The 23,234-nt window shown below is 46.7% G+C and overlaps 2 protein-coding genes across 5 annotated transcripts in view; both read right to left on the minus strand.

Annotated features, from left to right (window-relative positions):
• REV1 (REV1 DNA directed polymerase) overlaps window positions 1–9,000 on the minus strand; it is a 62,581-nt gene extending 53,581 nt beyond the window's left edge. For 2 of the 4 annotated variants that reach the window (XM_052773576.1, XM_052773574.1), the window contains exon 1: window positions 8,747–8,999. The gene's annotated coding sequence lies outside the window, so the exon portion shown is untranslated. Of the gene's footprint in view, window positions 1–8,746 lie in introns of all 4 variants that reach the window. The other 2 variants (XM_052773579.1, XM_052773575.1) reach the window with 2 other exon arrangements.
• TXNDC9 (thioredoxin domain containing 9) overlaps window positions 1–23,234 on the minus strand; it is a 186,128-nt gene that overhangs the window by 107,794 nt on the left and 55,100 nt on the right. The gene's annotated exons all lie outside the window — the stretch shown is intronic.

A 23,234-nucleotide genomic window follows, 5' to 3' on the forward strand; every position in this document is an offset into this window, starting at 1 on the left:
CTCAGCAGGGCTTAAAAGTTGTTTCCATCAAGTGGGTATTTTGTGGCCTGTTTGAGTTTCATGCATCTACATTCCGGCTCCCACATCAAACTCACCACTCTACTTGGCACTAGTCTGCAAGCTCTTTGAGGAACGAACTGTCTTACGTGTTTACACATTTCTCAGCACAAGAGAGTCCTATTCTTGGCTGAGTCTTCTGGAAAAGAGCTGCTGCTACAGGGTCTAAAGCTGTTTTCTACCACATATTGAAAAGTTCAGAATGCAGCAAAAGAACTTAAAAAAAAAAAGTTCAAAAGTTTTTTTCTAAGATACTGTATTTTTAAATCCCCGTGATTTTGGACACTTCAGAGTTAACACTACTGTTGCATATAAAAATAAAGTAATCGGTATGTTGCAAAGCAACTGAATTTTATTCTAGGCAGGAAATAGTCTCAGGGTGAAGTTTCATGAGATGGCTGAGTCAACTTGATGGCTGACTGCCACCAAAAGGGATGGTTCTGCTCTTCAACCTCTGCTGGCCTAACAAGCTTTATCCCTTCTCTACACTACCTCCAAACTCACGACCCCTATGTTCATATAGGTGCTATGTGCAATTCAGCTCATTAAATCAATAGAAAATTGACATAATTTTACGGGTTAGTTTCCTGCCAGTTCGGCAAGCTGAACTGACTCACAGAAGCATCAGACAAAGCCAAAGCAGACAGGCCAGAATAGAGGAATGGATGGAACTGTTCCTTTCATTGCCAGTGGGATCTTAAGATTATCTTAGCCATTTCTAGAAACCGACTTTTAGGATCATGGCTATAACTAACTTACTGTCGTGTAAATGTGGATATGGAGTTGCAGCAAGCTAGCTACTCTTCACCAACCAGCCCTGCTTATGTTTTTCCCCCCAATAAACAAGAGGGGTAGGCTACCTCACCTTTTCCATAGGGTAAGAGTTTTCAAAGAAAGTTACAATTGAACAGCTCCCCATCTTACACCACATATGCCAATACAATAATCACTTCTAACTACAAGCACCTGATGTTACAGGGTCAACCAGGAAGTTCTGTTTTGCAGTTCAATCTTTGATGATATTTTAGAGCAACAGAAATGAAATGAGCTGAAGGACACTTGAAAAATATCTGTCCCCCAAAACACCCAACACCACCCTCATCTCCTGTGAGTAAACCTAAGAGTATAAATTAGGAAAGAACAATCATTAAAATCTTGGGAAAATTAAATATTAGACACAAAACTGTTACTGAGAATCAGAAATTTAGAAATAGTGCTTTTCTAAAATATGAACACCCATGGCATTTGCTAGAAAGGTGAAATACCATACAGCCCACATAGAGCATGGAAAAAACCAAATCCTTCAGAGTCAACTCCTTATGTGTAGATGACTATTCTAAAACTGTGCATTTGAGCTTGACAGCAAGGAAATGATACTCTGACCTTCAATTCAATCACTCTCCCAGAAAGAAACACAGGAACTCTTTGCTAAACTAATCCAGTTTCCAAACTGACTATTTTTGCAACTCCAAATGGTCTTTACTTCAGTTTACTTCAACATCAAGGACTAAATACTTTACATACAAGTGACAACTAAGAAATAGACATTCCTTTTGCTGGCAAATCATCACAATGACCTAAAGCAGTTGTACAGCAGGTAACCACTTATATGAGAGCTCTGCAAGACAAAAGTGTTTAGACCATTTCACAACTGACTTGGAGTCTGGGACAGGTGCTTGTTTTAATTGTCACAACTTAAGGAACCATGAGCACGAGGTACAGAAAACAGCATCACTGCACAGTCTGCACCAGCTTTGAGCAATCTGTTTCCAAGAAGATACTCTTTTTGCTTTTATACATGGCATTTGAGATGGTTAGTTCTTTGAAAAATAGCAAGCCAGATTCGAGTTGCGACCAACTGTCAATGTTTCATTCCCCTCTAGGAATAACGCTCAGTAGCAGCTACAGTCCATTTGGAGCTTGTCACAAGTAGTGGTTTAACTTGGTTGAATTTTTCTTCTGCTCACAGAAGACTCTGGCTTCAGTTTCAACATTTCTGCATTTTTTGATAAAGTTTCCCCCCCTTCTTCAGAGTTCCTCAGTGATGAGTGGCTCTTCTTCATAAATTTATATTTAACCATGTAGCTCAATTCACTTTTTAGTTCAAACATCGCCTCTTTGATATAACTGTTCTTACTGCCACAATACACTGGCATGTTTCAGCCAACTTCAGCAACTGGCTTAATTATTTCTCTTCTGCATTTACATTCTCTTGGGCTTCAACCCCAAGAGGACTTCGCACACTCACAATCTTTATGCCAGCTTCTAAATGCCCAGATTCCAGAATAAAATTCATTTAAGTAAAATCAGAATAAGAAGCATAGCTTATGGCATTAGGACTCTCAATAGCAACATAATGAATGGATTGTAAATCACCAAAAGGAAATTCTCTTTCTCTCTTGGACTTGAGTATCTGAAACAATAAACAAGATGAATAAGTATATGAGTTGGGTAGTCTTCCTTCAAGCTCCTATGTTTAGCTGTCTATAGTATTTGAGAACAGAGAACTGTGTTACTCTCTTCTTTGAAAAGGAAGAGTGGAATGTTCATTTTTCTACCTAACAAATCAACAGAACTTGTTTAGGAAGTTTTTAGTTTGCGCACTCCTCAGTCTGACGACAATCCAGTCCCACAACTCACGTCTTGCACATGAAGTGTATGTCAAGCAGTCAGGAGGTAGCATAAGTAAGCCATGATCCCTTCTCCCAAATAATGAGTAGAGTTGCTGCTGCTGAATAATTTAGGACCTCCTAAGACTTCCTAGGCACAACTTAAGGAAGTGTCCTTGTAAAGCTAAAGAAAAACTGAATAAGGCAGGAAAAACGGGTAAGTGGAGGTATAATAGTTCAAAAATAAATAACTGGAAAATTTTCATGAGGTGATCAAAGCAAGGAATCTGTGAAGGCTCTGAATTTGTTAACATCGAATTCAGAGGAACTGTGCTGGTGAAAACCTCTGACACACACTATCTTCAGCTTCCCCCAGATTCCCTGGACTTCAGGCCTGCAGATTGGTGAAATCTTGTCAAAAGTGACTACATATTTTTGATTGATTGTATGTATTTGTTTGGATATATATATGTATATATATCTATGTGTGCATTTTGTGTGCGCACACGTGTGCATGTACCTACACACAAAAATCCTTATCATTGCTGCTGACCAATTTGATTGCTCGCTACCCAGATTAACTGCTTTGGTAATACAGAATGGCACGGAAAAAAATCCGCTCTCTGGGCCAACGCTCTAACTAATGTAATGAGAAGGCACCACTTCTTCTCTACAAATCTTTGGGTCTTTTTAGAAGAAGTGCCCAGGGCAGTTGTGCTTTATGCTCAAATCAATGTTATCAGTGTACACTGAGCAGGTGCTGATCAGGCCAGGCTTTTCAGAGAAAAAAAGAGATAAGACATCCACTTCGCGAATCTCAAGTGGTAGCTGATGTCAGATACTAAGGAGGACCATCTCTCTACTCACATACGGGCAGCACTAAACACATACAGCAGCAAAACTCTAAGAACTCAAGTAACTTTACCAGCAAAAGTATTGATGATTACAGATTCGGTATTTAAATAGGCAGATTTTCTGTTCATGGGAGCCTTTGAATGACATTACTTTATTCCAGCTGACATGGCATAGCCAAGTTCCCAAATGTTTTCCTGGATTTGCCTTTGAAACTCTCAAAGCTGCAAAATCTTTTCTGAAGTAAAATCTTTGCAAGATATGGCTTCTATGCTTAGCCTTGAAGTTTTAAGTTTCTACTCAAGTTTTCTACATCTTTCGTTAGTCCATGAATATTACTTTTATCATCAACGCAGACCAACAAGATCAGGAGGAATCAGATGAAACTAATAAATGAAGAGATCAAAACAAATGGAAATATTTTTCGTCTATCGCCTAGTTTATTTGTGGATTTCTGACACAGGACACCGAGGATGCTAAAAGTTCATACGGGTTGAACAGATCAATAGAATAAAAAGCCATTAATTTTTTTTTCTTTTTAAAAAAGGTAACAAACTACAGGAACTCAGAATATAAAGGCAAAGAATCTCAGTATGTTTGTTTCTTTACTATTACCTAGGTGAACTTTTGATCTGATCCAATACATTCTCAAGTTTCCTCCTAGATTCAGAGGAAAGTGAAAAGATAGAGCACAATGTTTCTGTGTCTTCCAGGAGTAACATAGTTCTAAGTTCTTAGGACAAAACAAAAATGGTCTAATTCTTTAGGATCCCTAAATAAAACTCAAATCTAAATTGCATTCTTGACCTGGAGTGGTTTTAAGTTGATATTTTAAGTGCCTCTGATATCAAAACAACAGTGCTACACTGCTGCTTAGTGGAGACAGATCGATACAAAAAGGCTACAGAGCAAAAATGGCCTATCCCAGGCAAACATGATGCTTGTAGAACTTACGTTAAAAATTGACATAGAAGTTACGGGAATCATTATGGAGGGGCAACACCTGTAACTTCAAATTCCTGATCAGCCAGAAATTAGTGAAAAGTTATTACCCCTACCTCTCCCCCAGTATTGTTTTATAAGAGTATTCTTGGAACTGCTTACCAAATAATGCAATTGCAGCATGGAAATCTAGGAAATAGTGACTGAAAAGCCAGTCTTTCCAGTTTCCCTATGCTCTAACATTTCCTGAAAACAACAGGCAGATTCAGAAACCAGGAACAATATCCTTTCAATAGAGACCATTATTTTAGTTCTTTACTTCAAGTGGGAGTTGCATTCAAAAGCACATAATGGTAAAACATGTTCACTCTACTTGGTTAACTGCACTAACCATTTACCTTACATGCCATGGGGTCATGGGCTTTCCTCTTTGTAAGAATTATCAGCAATTTCATGACTTCCTTTAAACAGCAACAGCTCCTAGGTTTCCAAAAGGATGTAAGTGGAGTACAACCATTTGTCCAAGATGCTGACTCATCATGCCCTCGACTAACAGCTGATCTGAGTCACCTCAAAAAGATGAAGTCACGAACATTGTCGACAGAATGTTATTTTACTTTGGATATTTACTGACAACTAAAACCCGACCAAAAATGTTGGCAACAGTCCCCAGGATCCTGCCGAAATACACCGCATACCTCACCCTGCCAGAATACTGCCAATCTCCAAGTCAATGTGGAAAAACCTTAGAGCAGTTCTCAACCCTACACTGCACAGCTTCAGCACTGCTTTCATGTTTGGCATTCAAACCAATCCACCTGCATTTGCAAGAATGACTCTGCAAGGTACCTGAGCAGTGCATTCTCCTAAGCAAAATTAGCTTTCTCTTTTTCAGGACTATTTACTTTCATAAATCAAGAAGCTGAAAAGGTCTGCGTGAATTCAAGCAAACCAAATAAGGAGGTTACAACCAATAACTCCCTTACGTTGGGATTTGGTCGAAATATTTACAGATAGCTGGGAACAGAAAGCAAAACCAACACAGAAGCGTTGGCTACAATATGGCTAAGCTTTAAGCTTTACTTATGCAAGCAACTAAATTTCAAACCACCAGCTTCAGCAGTACTAAATAGGTAGAATACCAATTGGGAGAACTGAAGCTTTGAGATAGGAAAGGAGTTCCCCCCACCCCACAAAAAAAAAAAAAAAAAAAAAAAAAAAAGAATATGGAAGTTACAACAATCCTTTCTATGGGTATACCAAACTAAAAGTATCTCCTAGATGAATTTAATGGTCACAGATTCCTTTACTACAGCAGCAGCAGTCCTTCAGTAAGTTTTGAAAATACAAGTCACAGGAATGGTAGTTATCATCACAGCCCAGAATTTAAAGCTGTTCTACACACTCACCTCTCTTCCACTGAAGAGTGAGAAAGAAGAAGGGTTTCCTAATTCTATCTTATGAGCACCTGTTACTCCACATAAAATGCAGAAGTGGGGGGACCACAGACATGGGAGGCCCTCCTCCCTAAAATCATTTGTGTCTCCAATTAAAATGCTGTCTGGTTTCCACAACAGAGCAGAAAGCTGCTCTCGGGGAGAAGCACTACACAAATTCATCTCTTAAAGAAAGACACTTCCACAAGTATACTGTATTACACATGTTTGAGAATTCCTCACGCTTTTTTGCGCCCACTTAGATTTGCTCTCTTACTTTCAACTTTCTTTATAACTCCATGGCCACTCTCATTTCTATTTGCTCCCAGTTTTTCCCCATTTTGCTACGCTTAGGTAAACGCATGGCACTATCACCAAATTAATCTACATCGTATTCTTGAGGGAGGGCTTCAACATTTGGATATTTAGCTCCCTTGTTACATCTATACTAGGCAAACACGCTGCTAAGAGCTGACAGAGATCTCAGTGATAATAATATACACCTTTAATTAAAACAGAAAAATGTTCAATACAAAATAGTCATTCTTCATGAAATAAACAATAGCTAACAAATTAAATGGGGAAAGCACACAGCAGGGTCAGGCAAGTTATTCTTTTCCTGCTTGTCCTAAACAACTGATTTATTAAAAAAAAAGGTCTGTGTAATCATATTAATTTTTTCTACCTACTCAAAACCAGGTTTCGTGTTTGAATCATTCTTACTTTTTTTTTTTTTTTAATCTCTCTAAAAACTGAAAGGGATGGTAGAAAGACTGAAAATCTGCCATGAACTTCTTTAAAAAAGACATCTGGGTTAAGGGATCAGAAAAGGCTAATCAAAATCAGCACTCAGTTACAACACGCTATCGCTGCATCAGAACAGGCTGTGACTAAGAGTACGTACATACTACCCAGAAAGATGGACTGGTGCTATGTTTGAAAGGCCAATTACTGAATAATGTATTGAAAACACGTATACTGTACACAGAAAAATGTACAATCAGTTTACTATTGAGGCCTGAAATATGCTAATGTATTTTTCCTGTTAGAGCTTTACTTTTAAAACAATCTTTCTTCAACTAGTTAAACCTCAGTGAGTCACAAGGCAGGTGTCTGCACTGTGCCTCTACTAATACTGTCCTACCAATGACCTCCAGTCTGACAGCTTGGGATTATTTACTAACAGGGATTTGGTACATTGTCCAGTGGAAGAAATGGACTGAATGGAAGACAAATATGGTGGGAATGGGCAATAACTACATGCTTGAGACAAGATGGCAAAGAATTTGTCAGACATTTGGATTTCTGTATTAAATACCATAAACCTTAGTAAGGCAGGACTGTTCCAGAAATAAACTTTAACTCTAACCTCTTGCAACTAATGGTAATTAGGCAACTGTTTAAAATGGTTCTATCTGAGCAACAAGAGCATCTAAATGAATAAAGAATTCGGACTGTAAAATTACAATCCCCTGTTTTTGTTTCTTCGGACTACAGTATCAAATTTGAGATTGGACCTGGATTTTAAACCAAGACGCAGAAAAAACATTAACTCATCCTTTCATGAGGAAAAATCTCTGATTAACACAAGCAGAGTATTCACAGCCCTGTCATTTTTAAGACTTTGACACTAATTTTAAAGCATCAGAAATAATGGAATAATACAGCATACAACACACAGATTTTCTACCAGAAGATCACGTGCTTCTGATATTATCTTTCTCTCCCTTCTTAAGGTTAACATGCCATTACCCCGCATCTCTGCCATTACCGTGCATCTCCCATCAGGGGCTTTTTGATTGGTATCACAGGTCAAGTCAGTGGTAACTGTATAGCAAAACGCATCAACATTAGGCGGGGACGCGCTGAAGAAGCGCCGGCGAACACATTTGTCCCTCTGTGTTTGTAAGCACAGGCTTACTTATCAAGCAGAGGTCCTCTTCCTTTTCCGCACACTGGGTACATCCAGCACTATTGCTCAGCAAATACAACTTGTGACAAACGCCACGGAAAACCGCAGACAGATACATGCCGCTACAGCCGAGTGCCACAGCGCAATGGTGTGTTCAAGAGGGCAAGGCTGCACCAGGGCTTGGGCTCTCCTCCTCCAACCTATTTCCCTGCAATGACCCCTTAGCTGGCAAAACGCTCGCAGCACCGCTCCGGCTCTGCCTCGGGAACCGTGTTGTGTCTGAGGCGCAGGCCCCATGTGACACACGCTGACTGACACACGCACACACGCACACACACAGGTGCCGTGGCTGGCGGGGGAGGGGATGGCGGCGAGCGGGGCTGCCTGACCCAGACAGACACACACCTGGCACACCCTCGGCAACTTGCAGAGAGCGCGCGCGCGCGCCCCCGCCCAGGGGTCCGGCCCCCTCGTCCCTTCCCCCCCCCCCCTCCCCTCCCGCGCGCACACCCTCCCGCCCGCGCGGGCAAAGCGGGGCTGAGCAAGGCCCCCGCGCCGGTTACATAACCCCGCGCGCCGCCGCCGCCGCCACCCTCCTCCTTCCTCCTCCTCCTCCCACCCGCCCCGCGCTGGGCAAGAGCTGCGGCGGGGAGAAGGAGGGGGAGAACCAGGCCGCGGGCCCAGGGAGGGGCTGAGGCAGGGCAGGGGCTGCGGCGGGCCCCGCGGCTCCCTCAGGCTCCCCCTTCCTTCCTTCCCCCCGCCACCGCCGCCACCACCACCACCACCCCCCGCCTCCCCGAGCCGCCCCCCGCGCGCGCGCGCGCTCGCGAGCGCCGGGCGGCCATGGGGGTCGGGGGCCGCCGCGCTGCGAGGAGGAGGAAGGGGGGGGGGGGGGAAGGCGCCCGCTCCGGCAGCCCCCCCCCCCCGCCGCCGCTCACCTTTTGCTGCGTCCCAGACGCACATTCCCGGGGCGCCGCCGCCGCCGCCTGCCCTGCCGGGCCGTGTGGGGGCTTCACATCGCGACTCCCCCCGGCACGGACGCAAGCAACCACCGCCTCCTGCCCGCCTTCTTCCTCCTCCTCCTCCCCAGCTCTCAGCCCCGGCCGCGGTCTCCCTCCTCTCTCTCTCTCTCTTCCCCCCTCTTCCTTCCTTCCTTCCTTCCTCCCTCTCTCCCCCCTCCTTCTCCTCCCCCTCTCGGTGTCCCCAGCAGCAGCCCCTCCTCCCCCCGCCCTTCCTGCGAGCGCGTCACGAGAGAGTCTCGCGCCACCAACCGCCGCTCGGTCAACAAGCGGCGTGCGCGCCGGGCCGGGCCGGGCAAGCCAGGCCAACCCGCCCGCCCGCCCCCGGGGCGCCCCCTAGCGGCTCGCGCCCCGCGGAAAGTCGCGTGCGGCGCCACCGCCGCTCGCGCCGGAGAGGGCTGGGGAGCGCTCACACCGGGCACGTGACGGCGGGGAGGGGCGGGGCGGGGCGGGGCGGGGCTGGGCTGTCGCGAGCAGCTCGCGCGCCCCGCCGGTTCCCCCCTCCTCCCCTCGCCTGGGTGGGCTGCGGAGGGCGCGGAGCGGCGGCGCCCCCTGGCGGCCCGACGGGTGCACCGCAACGGCGGGGTCCGGTGCAGCGGCGACGCGGGCGGACATTTCACACCGGGACGGGACGGGACGGGACGGGACCGGAGAGGATCATTGTGCCGAGCGTAGCCCGGGCCTCCCGCTTCCGGGGGCTGCCGGGAGCCATCGGCAGGGCGGCCGCGTCTCCCGTAAGCGCAGCAGCAGGCGGCGGCGGCGGCGGCGGGCAGGACCCGGTGAGGGCGGGCGGCCTGCGGGGAGAGGGCTGGCAGGACTGCTGCTCCCGGCACGGGCAGGGCCCGCCTGCCTGGGGCCGGCCAGCGCCGCGCCGCAGCGGAGGGGGTAAACCTCTGCCCCCCACCCCCCCTTCCGCCACCCGTTGCTGCTCCCGGGGCTGCCGTTCAGGGAAGAAACACGCGCGGGGAAGGCCCGAGTCGGGTTGTGGCGGCGGCACTTCTGGCGGCCCCCCCCGCCCCCTCCCGCCGCGCCTCGGCTGGGCTCTCCGGCGGGGCCTGCGCTAGGCCGGCCCCGCAGCGTCCCCCTCCCGGCAGGGGCCCTGGGAGCGGCTGGCGGGCATCACGGCCCAGCCCGGCCCGTGCCCTGGCTGGGTCCTGGTGGCTGAGCCAGGTCCAGGCCTCCCCAGCCTCGCACTGGAAGGGGTTTCTCCCACAGGAAAAGGGGCTGCTCGTTCCCCTCGCTCGCTGGGGACGAGAGTAACACACCCACTGGCTCCTCACACGTGATTCTGCATTTTTAATTAGCCAGGTTTCTGAAAGAAGTGCAACGGTGCTACCTGCTCTTCCCTGCTAACTTTAAAATCCAGCGGCCGTTTCAGCCCAGTTTGATGAAGGGGTCTCAGCCTCAACAATGTGAAGCTTTACCAGTTTCATTAGAAAGAGCAGCAGTGAGGTAGCATGAGGTAACTTACTCGCCGAGCTTTCTAGCACCAGCCGTCACGCTCTCGTGGCAAACCAGTCACAGCCTGTGTGGGCCCTCCTCCAGTTCTTCCCCAGGTACAGCTCATGGGAGAGCATTGGAAATACTGTGAAGTGTGTCTGTGGGGAGGCTGGAAAGAAGGAAAGACCAGTTCTGGGGGAAAGGCATAGGGTATGTGGGGATCCCTGTATAGGAAAGTGGGTGTTGCTGTGGTATGGGAATGTAGGGGAAATAAGACACAAATCCGTAGGAAACCAGGCCTTATTAGTTGTGCTACTTAGGGAAAACTTGTTAGTTACCGAGTTACCTGTTCTAATTCTGTTATATGCAATGTGTTTTATAAATAGAAAATAGTCCCAGTCCTACAACTTGTCGTGGTTTAACCCCAGCCAACAACTAAGCACCACGCAGCCACTCACTCACTTCCCCCCACCCCAGTGGGATGGGGGAGAAAATCGGGGAAAGAAGTAAAACTCGTGGGTTGCGATAAGAACGGTTTAATAGAACAGAAAAGAAGAAACTAATAATGATAACACTAATAAAATGACAACAGTAATAATAAAAGGATTGGAATGTACAAATGATGCACAGTGCAATTGCTCACCACCCGCTGATTGACACCTAGTTAGTCCCCGAGCGGCGATTCCCCCCCCCCCCCAGTTATATACTAGATGGGACGTCACATGGTATGGAATACCTTGTTGGCCACTTTGGGTCAGCTGTCCTGGCTCTGTCCTGTGCCAACTTCTTGTGCCCCTCCAGATTTCTCGCTGGCTGGGCACGAGAAGCTGAAAAATCCTTGACTTTAGTCTAAACATTACTTAGCAACAACTGAAAACATCAGTGTTATCAACATTCTTCTCATACTGAACTCAAAACATAGCACTGTACTGGCTATCAGCTGTCCCAGCTGAAACCAGGACAAACTGTATCCACTTAGATCTGCTAGGAGTCCCCATTGATACTGCGCAACAGTCCAGTGTGGCTAGAAGCACGTAAGTCCACCCACATGCACCCAGTTCCAGGGATGAAGCCATACATGTCTCTTTCTGTAAGAAAAGTCCTTATGTGGAACCTTCTTTTCTCCACCTGCATTGCCAGAGCAGAGGAACAGTTGTCCTGTTCTGTGAAAAATGTTACAATTTCAAGTATTTCTGTGCTCTGCACAGTGATAAAACGAAGACCTTTATGAACATCCAGACTTTTCCCCATAGCTAGTTCCATACTGCTCAAGGTATCCAGGTAGGATAAGGCAAAGTCAAGTTCAGGTCTACCTAGGTCAGTTGATCATCAGCTATTTTAGCCAGGATGTGGTTTCTTCATTTCACTTAGAAAAATATTTATAGGAAACCTCTTCACACCTTCATGAGAAAACCCCAAATATTTGGGTTTGACTCAGTATTTTAATGAAACTCATCTTCAAAATGGGGGTGCTCCCTGCCAGAGGGAAGCACTAAGTAGAGTTTTGACCAGCTTTAACCTGTTAAATTTTAGAGACATTGTAGCCGGCTGCTTTCTGTCTAATTTTCATTGGCAGTTATATTACCTGAAAAAAAAAGGTTCTGAAAAACACTTTGTTCAGAAAAGATATGTTATCTAAAATATATCCATTTTACTGGGCCAGCATTTTCCAGTTTTGCTGAGAAATGCCTCTACCAATCTCAGTCCTTGCCAGTCTGGAGCAAACTAACTGTTAAAAGTACTGCGTGACTGGATGTGTATATTATTTTTTTTCCTTACAGAGCTATTTCTCTAGGGGGCAGTTGTGGAGCAGAAAGGCAGAAAGACAAGTGGAATAGGGATTAATTTAGGTTAGCAAGAACAGCTTTAAAATGGTTAGTCAATGATTATATTTTATTTTTAAATAGAAGCTGACATATAAGCAAATTATAAGAGGAGCCAACAATTATTTAGAGAGGCATGTGGGGACAACTATTTTGTTTTGTGAAGTAAAGCTCGGGTAAGAGTTAACAGTGAAAAAGCCTGAAGTAGCCATCCTATACTTTCAGCAAAGATTACATGCAATTAGTTAAAATAGGCCAATATTAGTTTAAGAAGAAACAGAAGAAGGAAGGGAATTAAGGTTAAAAATGGGAAAGTTTAGGAAAAGGTCCAAATATTAACAGGAGTAAATGGTCATCTGTGTCTTGTAAAGCCCTCGTCTTGCAATGCATCTGCACCAGCCCGCTCCTGAGCTGACAGAGAAACATCTTAGGTTACAGCAGCCAGATTGGGAACCGGGTCATATGCTTATTCATTGGTAAATATTTACAGGGTGAAGCCTGGCTCAAAGTGTGCTGACTTCAGTAAAAGCATTCTTGCTGTCTTCACCGAGTTTGGAATCAAATCTGGGGCTGGGGAGAGAGGCACTGTATGTACGGGCCTCCCTTCAGCGGGACTATGGTCTTAGCTGGGGCATCTCAATGAGGTAAGCGTTATTGTTGAGCAGCCTTTACCTGTGAATCCCACTTCCTGAGTCAAAATCTGCTCCAACGTACAAAAAGTACATCTGATGTAATTCCAGTAACTTCAGCACAAAGGAATTTCCAGGTGAAATACAAGAGGCTCTGCATCGTGCTACTTGCAGCCTGATATGGGAGACATGACCGAACAGTGATTGTGGCTGCTATGGCCTCTGAAGGCTGCTGTCATAAATATAGAATAACCCTGGGTCTCTCATCGTCAGAAAAGGCATGTAAAGCCACTGACGGAAGATCCCTCCCCATGCTGATACTTCTCCGTGTTCCTTCTAGTCTCAGGCGTTTCCCAGAGTGATCTTGGGCTGTCATAGTACGTATAAACACCAGGGCTAACAGAGCGCCAAACCTTTGCTATTCCACAGAGAAAGGAGAAAAAATAGCATTGGCTATTCCATTGCTTGCTATTTTGCTGGTCTGGAGGTAGTTTAAGGAGAAAAGCACTCCCAATTGCTTGAGTCTACTAGAGCCAAGCTGATCATATAGTAAAAGAAGGCTCAATAATGTGAAGCTGACAACCCGTTGCTGGTCTCTGATTTTTTCCATACCAGTCACCGGCCTGCAGCTTCTGCAGCTCTTGTTTTGTGGCAGCAGTCCCCTGACAGGCAAATAACCACCTGAGAATGGCTGCAATGTGACAGCTAATGGACTTTCTCCTTGTCATAGGGTAGGTATATCCTTCTCGCTCCGCTGTTCTCCTGGTCAAGGAGCTCTTGGAAGAGTCACCTGTGTTGAATTCATGCCAGGTGGGCTACCAACTCAGGTTCAGTTTTCAGCAGTAAATGCAGAGGTGCTTTTTATTCAGCTAGCACGGAGATGAGAATAGGGGGACACTGAATTCACCTCCAAGTGTTGGCTGGGCTCTCTGGACCCTTTAATACCGATAGGTTCAGCCCTGTAATTCAGCAGTTTGATACAGCGTATCCACCCAGGTATTTTTCTACCCACAAGCCACGCAAGGCTGTGTTGTATGGATGTGCGCAATTATCCCCAAACCCACCCAAAACGACCACCCGTGAGTCGTTCAGGCCCTGGCCCCTCAACGTGCTGCTATTTTACCCCCAAACACCCGCGTACGCCCACGCCTCCCGCAACAAGCCAGCTGCCTGCGGCCGGACGGGTTCATCCAGGTAACGGTGCACCGACCCGGCGGTGCCCCCGCCAGACCCCAGCGCAGGGGCCGGGCTCCGAGGCAGGCTCAGTCCCCGGTTACCGCGGGGCAGCACGGAGGGCTCGGTGCCTGCCTCCGCCCGCCGGCAGCAGCAGCACCTAACGGGGAGGCGGCGGCACTGCAGGGGAGCCCGGCGCTCCGCCGGCCTCTCCCGGCGAGGCGGTGCTGCATTGCGGGCGCAGACCGCCCCGCCTGCCTCCCCCCTTCCCCGGGGCCGCCTTTCTTCCCCAGCGCGGCGGACCCCCGGCTTGCACCCCGGCTTGCAGCCCCCCCCGTGCGGCAGGGCGGGCGAGGTGGGTCCGGCAAAGCCGCCGCCGCGGAGCTGGGGGTTGGGGGGGGGAGCAACGGGCTGCGGTTCCCCTGACGTCCTTTAGCGATGCGGCGGGGTTAACGGTTAAACGGACCCGGTGAAAAGCCTCCTTGTCCCCGTCCCACCCCCCCGCCGGTGAATAATCGGCCAGACAGCCAAGGGGGAAAGGAGAGGACGTGCTCATCTGCGGTTTCGCACGTCTCTCGCAGGGTAGAGGTAATTATGAACGACAGGGACACATTTCACAACTCCTGCAATGCTGTAGTAACACAGCCTACTGTAGCGATGCCCTAAATATTGACATGTAAAAGCTGCAGGATTATTGCAGTAGTTTCCTGACCAAGCACTATTGTTTCATGGTAACCACTGAAGATGCTGTTGTAAAATCTCATCTGCAGCGTTTGGTTCTAGCGTTAATATGTTACATAAAGCCTATCGCTACGTACGTGTACTTTTTAACTGTGATTACAATTTTCGTTAGCTCCTAAAACGCAACACAGTCAGATATTTTTAGGTGGAATATATGTTTTATTACAATCATAATTAATTAGTTCTGCTAATGTATTGGTTTTGTGTGGCAAGGTTTTGGTAGCGGGTGGGGTTACAGGGGTGGCTTCTGTAAGAAGCTGCTGGAAGCTTCCCCTGTGTTCGACAGAGCCCATACCAGCCGGCTCTGAGACAGACCCGCCGCCGGCCAAGGCCGAGCCAATCAGCGATAGTGGTAACGCCTCTGTGATAACATTTTTAAGAAGGAAAAAAGTTGGGACGGCGGTATTCGGCAGCCGGAGAGAGGAGTGAGAACATGTAAGAGAAACAACCCTGCGGACACCAAGGTCAGTGAAGAAGGAGGGGGAGGAGATGCTCCAGGCGCCGGAGCAGAGATTCCCCTGCAGCCCGTGGGGAAGACCATGGTGAGGCAGGCTGTCCCCCTGCAGTCCATGGAGGTCCACGGTGGAGCAGATATCCACCTGCAGCCCGTGGAGGACCCCACGCCGGAGCAGGTGGGTTCCCGAAGGAGGCTGCGACCCCGTGGGAACCCCGCGCTGGAGCAGGCTCCTGGCAGGACCTGCGGATCTGTGGAGAGAGGAGCCCACGGAGCAGGTTTTCTGGCAGGACTTGTGACCCCGTGGGGGGCCCACGCTGGAGCAGTCTGTGCCTGAAGGACTGCACGCCGTGGAAAGGACCCATGCTGGAGCAGTTCGTGAAGAACTGCAGCCCGTGGGAAGGACCCACGTTGGAGAAGTTCGTGGAGGACTGTCTCCCGTGGGTGGGACCCCACGCTGGAGCAGGGGAAGAGTGTGATGAGTCCTCCCCCTGAGGAGGATGAAGCGGCAGAAAATAACGTGTGATGAACTGACCGTAAACCCCATCCCCGTCCCCCTGTGCCGCTGGGGGGGTGGTAGAGAATCCGGGAGTGAAGTTGTGCCCGGGAAGAAGGGAGGGGTGGAGGGAAGGTGTTCTGAGATTTGGTTTTATTTCTCATTACCCTACTCCGGTTGATTTGTAATAAATCAAGTTAATTTTTCCCCAAACTGACTCTGTTTTGCCCGTGACGGTAATTGGTGAGTGATCTCTCCTATCCTTATCTCGACCCACAAGCTCTTTGTTATATTTTCTCTCCCCTGTCCAGTTGAGAAGGAGGGGGAGTGATAGAACAGCTCTGGTGGGCACCTGGCATCCAGCCAGGGTTAACCCATCACAGCTAAGCAGAGCTGCTCTTGCTCTTTCAAGAGTGAAAGAAGCTAAGGAAGATTTCTAGCCAGGGATAGAAATCCCCATCTCTCTGGCATGATTTTTAAACACCACAGAAAATTCTGCAGGATAATCTACACTTGCAAACAATCTTTATTCTGTTTTCCTTGTTTTTCTGAGCATGTTATTAAGAACAGTTCTGAAAGGATAAAACAATGTAAGATCAAAACTTGCAGGGAGCAGCGGTCTATGTTTGGGCCTGGCGTTGGGGGAAATGGCTGTGGGGCTCTTTGTGCAGAATCATAGAATCATTTCGGTTGGAAAAGACCTTCAAGATCATCGAGTCCAACCATTAACCATGCCCCCTAAACCATGTTCTGAAGTACCCTGTCCACTCGCTTTTAGAATATCTCTAGGGATGGTGACTCAACCACTTCCCTGGGCAGCCCATTCCAATGTTTGACAACCCTCTCAGTAAAAAAATTTTTCCTAATATCTGACCTAAACCTCCCTTGCCTCAACTTGAGGCCATTTCTTCTTGTCCTATCTCCAGACATCTGACAGAAGAGACCAACACCCACCTCACTACAACCCCCTTTCAGGTAGTTGTAGAGAACAATAAGGTCTCCCCTCAGCCTCCTCTTTTCTAGACTGAACAACCCCAGTTCCCTCAGCCGCTCCTCATAAGACTTGTGCTCAAGGCCCCTCACCAACTTGGTTGCTCTCCTCTGGACACGCTCTAGCAGCTCAATGTCTTTCCTGTAGTGAGGGGCCCAAAACTGAACACAGTGTTTGAGGTGCGGCCTCACCAGTGCCCAGTACAGGGGGACAATCACCTCCCTGCTCCTGCTGGCCACACCATTTCTGATACAAGCCAGGATGCTGTTGGCCTTCTTGGCCACCTGGGCACACTGCCGGCTCATATTCAGCCGGCTGTCAACCAGCACCCCCAGGTCTTTCTCTGCCGGGCAGCTTTCCAGCCCCTCTTCCCCAAGCCTGTAGCGCTGCATGGGGTTGCCATGACCGAAGTGCAGGACCCGGCACTCGGCCTTGTTGAACTTCATACTAGGTAAGAAATGGTGGGAAGCAAAACAAATATGAAAAACAGACAAACCTGGAAAGGCTGTTGGAAGGAATCAGAGCCAACAGTTAGGTCCAGGTATTTTGCTAATGATGGAGCAATATGGCTGTTACGTTGCTGCTGCAGTCCACAAGACCAGTGGCTGAAGGGAAAGTTGTCACCAATGGATACTTCTCCTGTGTCTTCAACCTGCCCAATTAAGGAGAGCAAAAATGCTGGCACGTGAGCCTGTTCTGATGGCTTTATTTTACCCACCCACTTTACTCCCCAGTAGTCATTTTGGGGTGGTGCAAAAGTGGCCAGAATGGACCAATGCATCAGGCCTATTTTGCACAAAGCGTGGATTTACTGCAGAGCCTAAAGAGCCCTCGGTCCTCTCCTGCCCTTGCTCATTACCACTGATGGGTGCAACACTCTTAACTGGTGCAGACTCTGTGGTCACAGCTGAGTGATGAAGAGTCCTCCCCCAGTCCTACGTCAGGGCTGCATCTGCCCTTGGAACTGGGAAGACTACATAAAAATAAGTTTTATTTTGGCTAATTTTGTGCTGAAGCAGTCTAGGACACTGCAGTGGAACTTATTTTAGATGAAAATTGCACATCTGCAAAGATTTCTACATCATCCTGATAGCGCTCTGGCATCTCCATTTCAGTAGCTCCCTCAATGCAAAATTGGTTTTGTGAGTGGATTGCCACCTGCAGCCCTGTTCTCAATGAATCTGAAACCATGACTCAGTACTCAATGATATTGTTAGGTAATAATATACTAGCTTTATATAGATACAATATAATGGGTGCCTTTATGCCGTTGACCTTTTCATAGCCTTCCTAGGCTAATATTCACTTATTGATTATAAGTTCTGCATCTCCACTTTAAAGAGAAGTTGAGATGGAGTCCTTGATTTCAATTGCTGTGTTTCTTATGGTAGTTTCTTCATCATTTCTAACTAAGCTTGGAGTGTTGTTGGACACAGACGTTCTTATGGAGTTTTGCCAAGAGCAGGTGCTTGCTACAACAGAGGATGGTCTATTCAAAACAACAAAGTCACTGTTAGGCAACCGGAAAAAAACCCAAACCAACAACAAAACCCTAGGTAGGTGTATTGGATCACAATAATATAAAGAAGCCTAAAGCTGTGTCTCTCACCTAACTCCCCAGTTTCTCAGAAACGTGGATCTCTCTGCACAGTGACCAAGCAGATGGATTCTCTCCTGACTGCAGGACTTTGCAGGCTCTTGTCTGCCTGTTTACAAGTGGCATAGGAGGAGAGTTCTTCTCTCTGAAATGTTAGTTTTCTGCTGTAAACTCCACGTAGTCTGTATTTGTGGTAAGGCAGGGGAAGGATTTTTCTGTTACAAGGTCAGTTACCCCCAGTTCTTTTTTTCCCTTTTTCTACTTGGAGTCAGTGTCTTCCTTGTCCTCAGAATTGTTTGAGATCTCAGTTATATGGAAATCCATACATTTCACTTCCGTTCAGTGCTGCCAAGGGGTTTTTTTGCATTATGATCAGGGATTTAATGGGTGCCATTGGCAGCATTCAAACAGGCTTACATATTCTTTTCTCTCTGCACAGACGGCAAGGCATTATTGCTGGGGTTCTTTCTCTATAAAGCCATAAAAGAGCTCAGGTTTTCAGTGGTGGAAATTAGTCAGTACATTTGTTCTGTCTCTCAGGGTTCAAGGTACCTGAATAATGGTGAGTGCCATATCCAAACAAAAAAGTTACAGAGATTCTACTGCAGCTTCCAGTTAACAGCCAGGAAGGATCCTGAGGTAATTTGGAAGACAGAACTGCACTCTGGCAATTTTTTGCATGATACGTCTTGTGGTATCTCCAAGAATGCGAGTGTTGAAAAATGCCATTGGCATCGGTGAAGTGGATGCAGTGGATTTAGTGAATGCTGACACAGAAGATGCAATTGGAACCAGAAATGAAGAATTGAATTGATTTCTCCTAATTTAGATACCTACAGCTGAGCTAGCCTTGAATGTACCTGTCTCCACTGACTATAAAGAGACCCTAGGGTGACTAGCTCATATGTAAAGGTCTATACTCTGGAATGTTTTATATTAACTAAGATGAATCTTACTCATAAAAGTCAGTCTCTTATCTTCTTCTCACTTTTCTGCCATGCATCACAGTCTTCTTACATGAGGTCAGATTATGGGCTACAGGATCAGAACCTGTCTCTGGTTTATTTGCAAAAGATACAGGAAAAGAAAGGGTTAGGGAGAAAAGAAACAATTGGATAAGCCAAAACAAATGTCTTTGCTACAAATCCAAGCATCACATATAATGGCTACCTGGGAAATGTGCTGTGGGAGAAATTAATGAGTCCGAAATGAGAAGAACTTGGTAAGTAAGACAATGTCTTCAAACTCAACTCTGGACACTCCTGTGAATCCTGCAAGTCTTGGTGCCTCAAAGGCGCATTCAGGGCAATCGGGACCACTTTATCCTTTGGCTGTTCTGGGCTGCTGGGAAACCCACTAGCAGCTCCTGAGAAAGCAGTCTCTTGATTTGGTCTGACCTACTCTGGCTCTCAGCCCAGTGTGGAGTCCCAGAGAGACAGAATTGCCACAGCACTTATGGAAGGGATAAACAAGTAGAATGTGGATGGTAACATGAGGAAAAGAGGACAGCATGTGAGCAGGATGAAATGGCATGTGTGTTACAACTGAGCTAGTAGTAGAAAGTAGTAGAAAAGAAAAAACCTTGTGCTGAGGCTAGAGGTAGGAAAAGATCTGGAGGATGTTTGTGATCCAGAGAAAGAGACTAATCAATACAGGGTCTTTTTGCATGTAGGCAGAGGCCTCTGCAATGCTCTTGAAGAGAATTTCAATTGCTTCAGATGATGAGATAGGGAAAATCGTACTTTCATTGAGGGAACATTTCACTGGATGCAGGTGTGCCAGAAGGGAAAGCAAGATTGAGGTGCCAGGCTGTGTCTAAACATTGTGGTAGAGGAGGTTTTCAAGTTTCAGTGAATCGAATAATATTACAGATGCATGCTCAAATCACACTCCTGAATTCCAGGCAGTTCTATGAGGCTGCATGCTGCACAAATCATACAGCTGCAATGTACAGGAACAGGTCTAAACCAGATTGCAGGAGTTTTATTGCTAAAAAAGGCTGAATATTGGCTGTCACTGTTCTCCCGGAATGCAAACTCTTCAGATGTGAAACTAAGTGAAATTTGGCTTGGAGGTTCATTTTCTTCTTAGAGACCTGAGACTAAGAGGAGGACTATGAAAAAATCTTTCCACTCATGCCTGTGATGAATTCCTTTGACTTACGTATTAATAAAGAGTAACAGAACGCTGCCATGAATTAGCAAAACTCTTTTTTTCCTACTATGTCCTAGCAGAACAGAGGATATGAGTGTAGTACAGAGCAAATGCTAATTTTTCCATGCTCAAATAGAGGTAAAAATGGTTCTTCAGAAATGCTGAGCACCTAGAACCATCTGATTTTAAGTGTGTGGAAAGTTTGGGATAAAACGTAGTGTCTCCAATCACAATTATAGCCAAGGGCAGGTTAGTTAGGTTGGGTGTGCTGGTTTCCTGCCCAAGAAAGGCATAGCACAAATTATTTCTTTGAAGTCTGTAGTTTATTAAAGATTTATCCATATTTTGTGCTCCTAACTCAAATCACCATGTAAAAATGCTATAAACGGGAGCAGCAAATGTTGTTTGAAATGAAGCCCAGTCTATCTGAACTTGGCATTCAGAAAAGTCAATGCACTTTAAAGAAAAAATAGATGGTTTTACATGTGCACCATAAACCAGCTGCAAAATCTTAACTTTCTGAACTGACCACTCTGGTCATTTTCCACATAAATAAATGATCAGAAAATTTGCAAGAAAATGCACAGGTTGTCTAGTTCTTCTCTTACCTGAATGTGTCTTGGATAGGCAACTGATAATGGCTCAAGTGTGTGCAATGCTTTCAAGGGAAGACTGGAAAAGATCATTCAAAAGATTTCTCACTCTGGATAATCCAAGACAATTTTTTCCTTAAATGACAAACAAAATAAGGCAAAGGCAATAGACCAGCAAGTCAGGCTTGCTGTTGGTAAGACAGAAAAGAGTTTCCAAGAGAATGCCACGTGGCACATGCATCAGCACAGCATAAGGCTTGCCCATAAACCCTGCTTTAAAAGCATCGATGCTTAGCCCACACTATTCTGGTGCTCAGAGCTGGGAAAAGAGTGTGTGTCCCCAGCTGACCCCTGCTTCTTCCACACACTTCTGGCTTTCCATGCATGGAACATTTCTTGAGGGGATTCAGAACAAGTTCTTTGTAATGGTTTTTCAGAAATTGCACTGTTGGGCTGAGAGGAAATTTATATTTTAGGAAATTTTTAAAGAAAATTTGTATTTTGCCTATGGGGCTATAGTGGTGCTGGTTTCTATACAGGTGAAGTCTCATTTTGTTTCATAGAATCACAGAATGGTTTGGGTTGGAAGGGCCCTTAAAGATCATCTAGTTCCAACCCCCCTGCCGTGGGCAGGGACAACTTCCACTAGATCAGGTTGCCCAAAGCCCCATCCAACCTGGCCTTGAACACTGCCAGGGATGGGGCATCCACAGCTTCTCTGGGCAACCTGCTCCACTGCCTCACCACCCTCACAGTGAAGAACTTCTTCCTTGCATCTCATCTAAATCTACCCTTTTTGAGTTTAAAGCCATTACCCCTCATCCTATCGCTACATGCCCTTGTAGAAAGTCCCTCTCCATCTTTCCTGTAGCCCCCTTTTAGGTACTGGCAGGCTGCTATAAGGTCTCCTTGGAGCCTTCTCTTCTCCAGGCTGAACAACCCCAACTCTCTCAGCCTGTCTTCATAGGAGAGGTGTTCCAGCCCTCTGATCATCTTGGTGGCACTCCTCTGGACCCGCTCGAACAGGTCCATGTCCTTCTTATGTTGGGGGCCTTCTTATGTTGTTTCCATGCCCCTCTTTCCTTTTTCCCTTTCCCCACGTGCACACACGTGCAGACACACACACACACAGACAAAACAGGACGCAGTGCGAGGAGGAGGTGCAGCATGTGCCTCTGCTTCCAGCAGTAGTAAGTGAGAACTCTGAGGTGGGGCGTGGGGTACGTGCTGTATCTCCGTGCGGACACACCAGTTGGGGTGTCTGAAAGCTGCAGCAGCCCATCCACAATCTTTGGGATCCCTGGTCTAAGACACTGCCTTGAACTGTCCTCCAGCGCAGGGCCTGGGCTTAAAGCCACCCTTTATCTCAAGCAGCCTGAAGCATATGTGAGCCTAATTTTTGCCAAGCTAGCCCTTCTTTTCTATATGAATGCAGCAAGTGGCAAATCCAGGCGGGATGCTCTGCCCAAGGTGTGAGAAGATCCTGTGGATTCCCGTGTTTCTGCTCCTGTGCCTCAGCCGAGCTCTGTGTGTGTGAAATCTCCGCTGGTTGGATGGTAAAACTGGAAGCACAGAGAAGCGATAAGGAACAATGCAAGCGGATTCAAAAGGGATTTGGATCATTTAGTTGATGAGCCAGCAGATGGCAAATGCTGCTTGGTATAGAAAATGAAAAGTAATTAGTCTGGGAACAAAGAGCAAATGTAGGGAATGGGTGTTACATCCAGCACGCTGATCAGAGAGAGAAAGGGGTTACTGTGGAAAAAAATCATAGAAACCATCACTTCAGTGCACAGCTGCAATAAAAAAGGCAAACAAGACACTAGACCGATGGAACAGTGAGCTATAATGCACTACGAAAGAGGCAATACAGTCCTCGGGAAGATGGTTATTAGGCCCCTCCAGAATACTGCACAGAGCATGGGTCACTGTCTCAGGAAGGTTATGTTTGGAGAAAGGTGCATTATAAAGCAACTAAACTCTAATCGTTTCGATGATTTCAGTTCTGAGGCAAAGTTAAGAGGCTCATTCTGAGGGGTCAAAGAGACCTTAAAGAGATTTAAAAATTATAGTAATGATCAGTACAGTTACCAGACAATACTCATAGTGCTAGGAGATTATAAAAATTAAGGAAGGGTTGCTGAGCAGAGAGCAGAAACTTCACAAACTGCTGCACGAAAAAAAGATGGTTACCTTCTGACTTCATTGAGTTAGCTAAGGGTGAATACAGCTTCAGGAACACATAAGTCAGTCGAGTGAGTGATGCACAATTACAGTACATGGAACTGTCTTGTGGGACATACAGGAGGACGGTAA

Source organism: Harpia harpyja, chromosome 22 (genome assembly GCF_026419915.1).
Source record: "Harpia harpyja isolate bHarHar1 chromosome 22, bHarHar1 primary haplotype, whole genome shotgun sequence".
NCBI lineage: Eukaryota > Metazoa > Chordata > Aves > Accipitriformes > Accipitridae > Harpia > Harpia harpyja.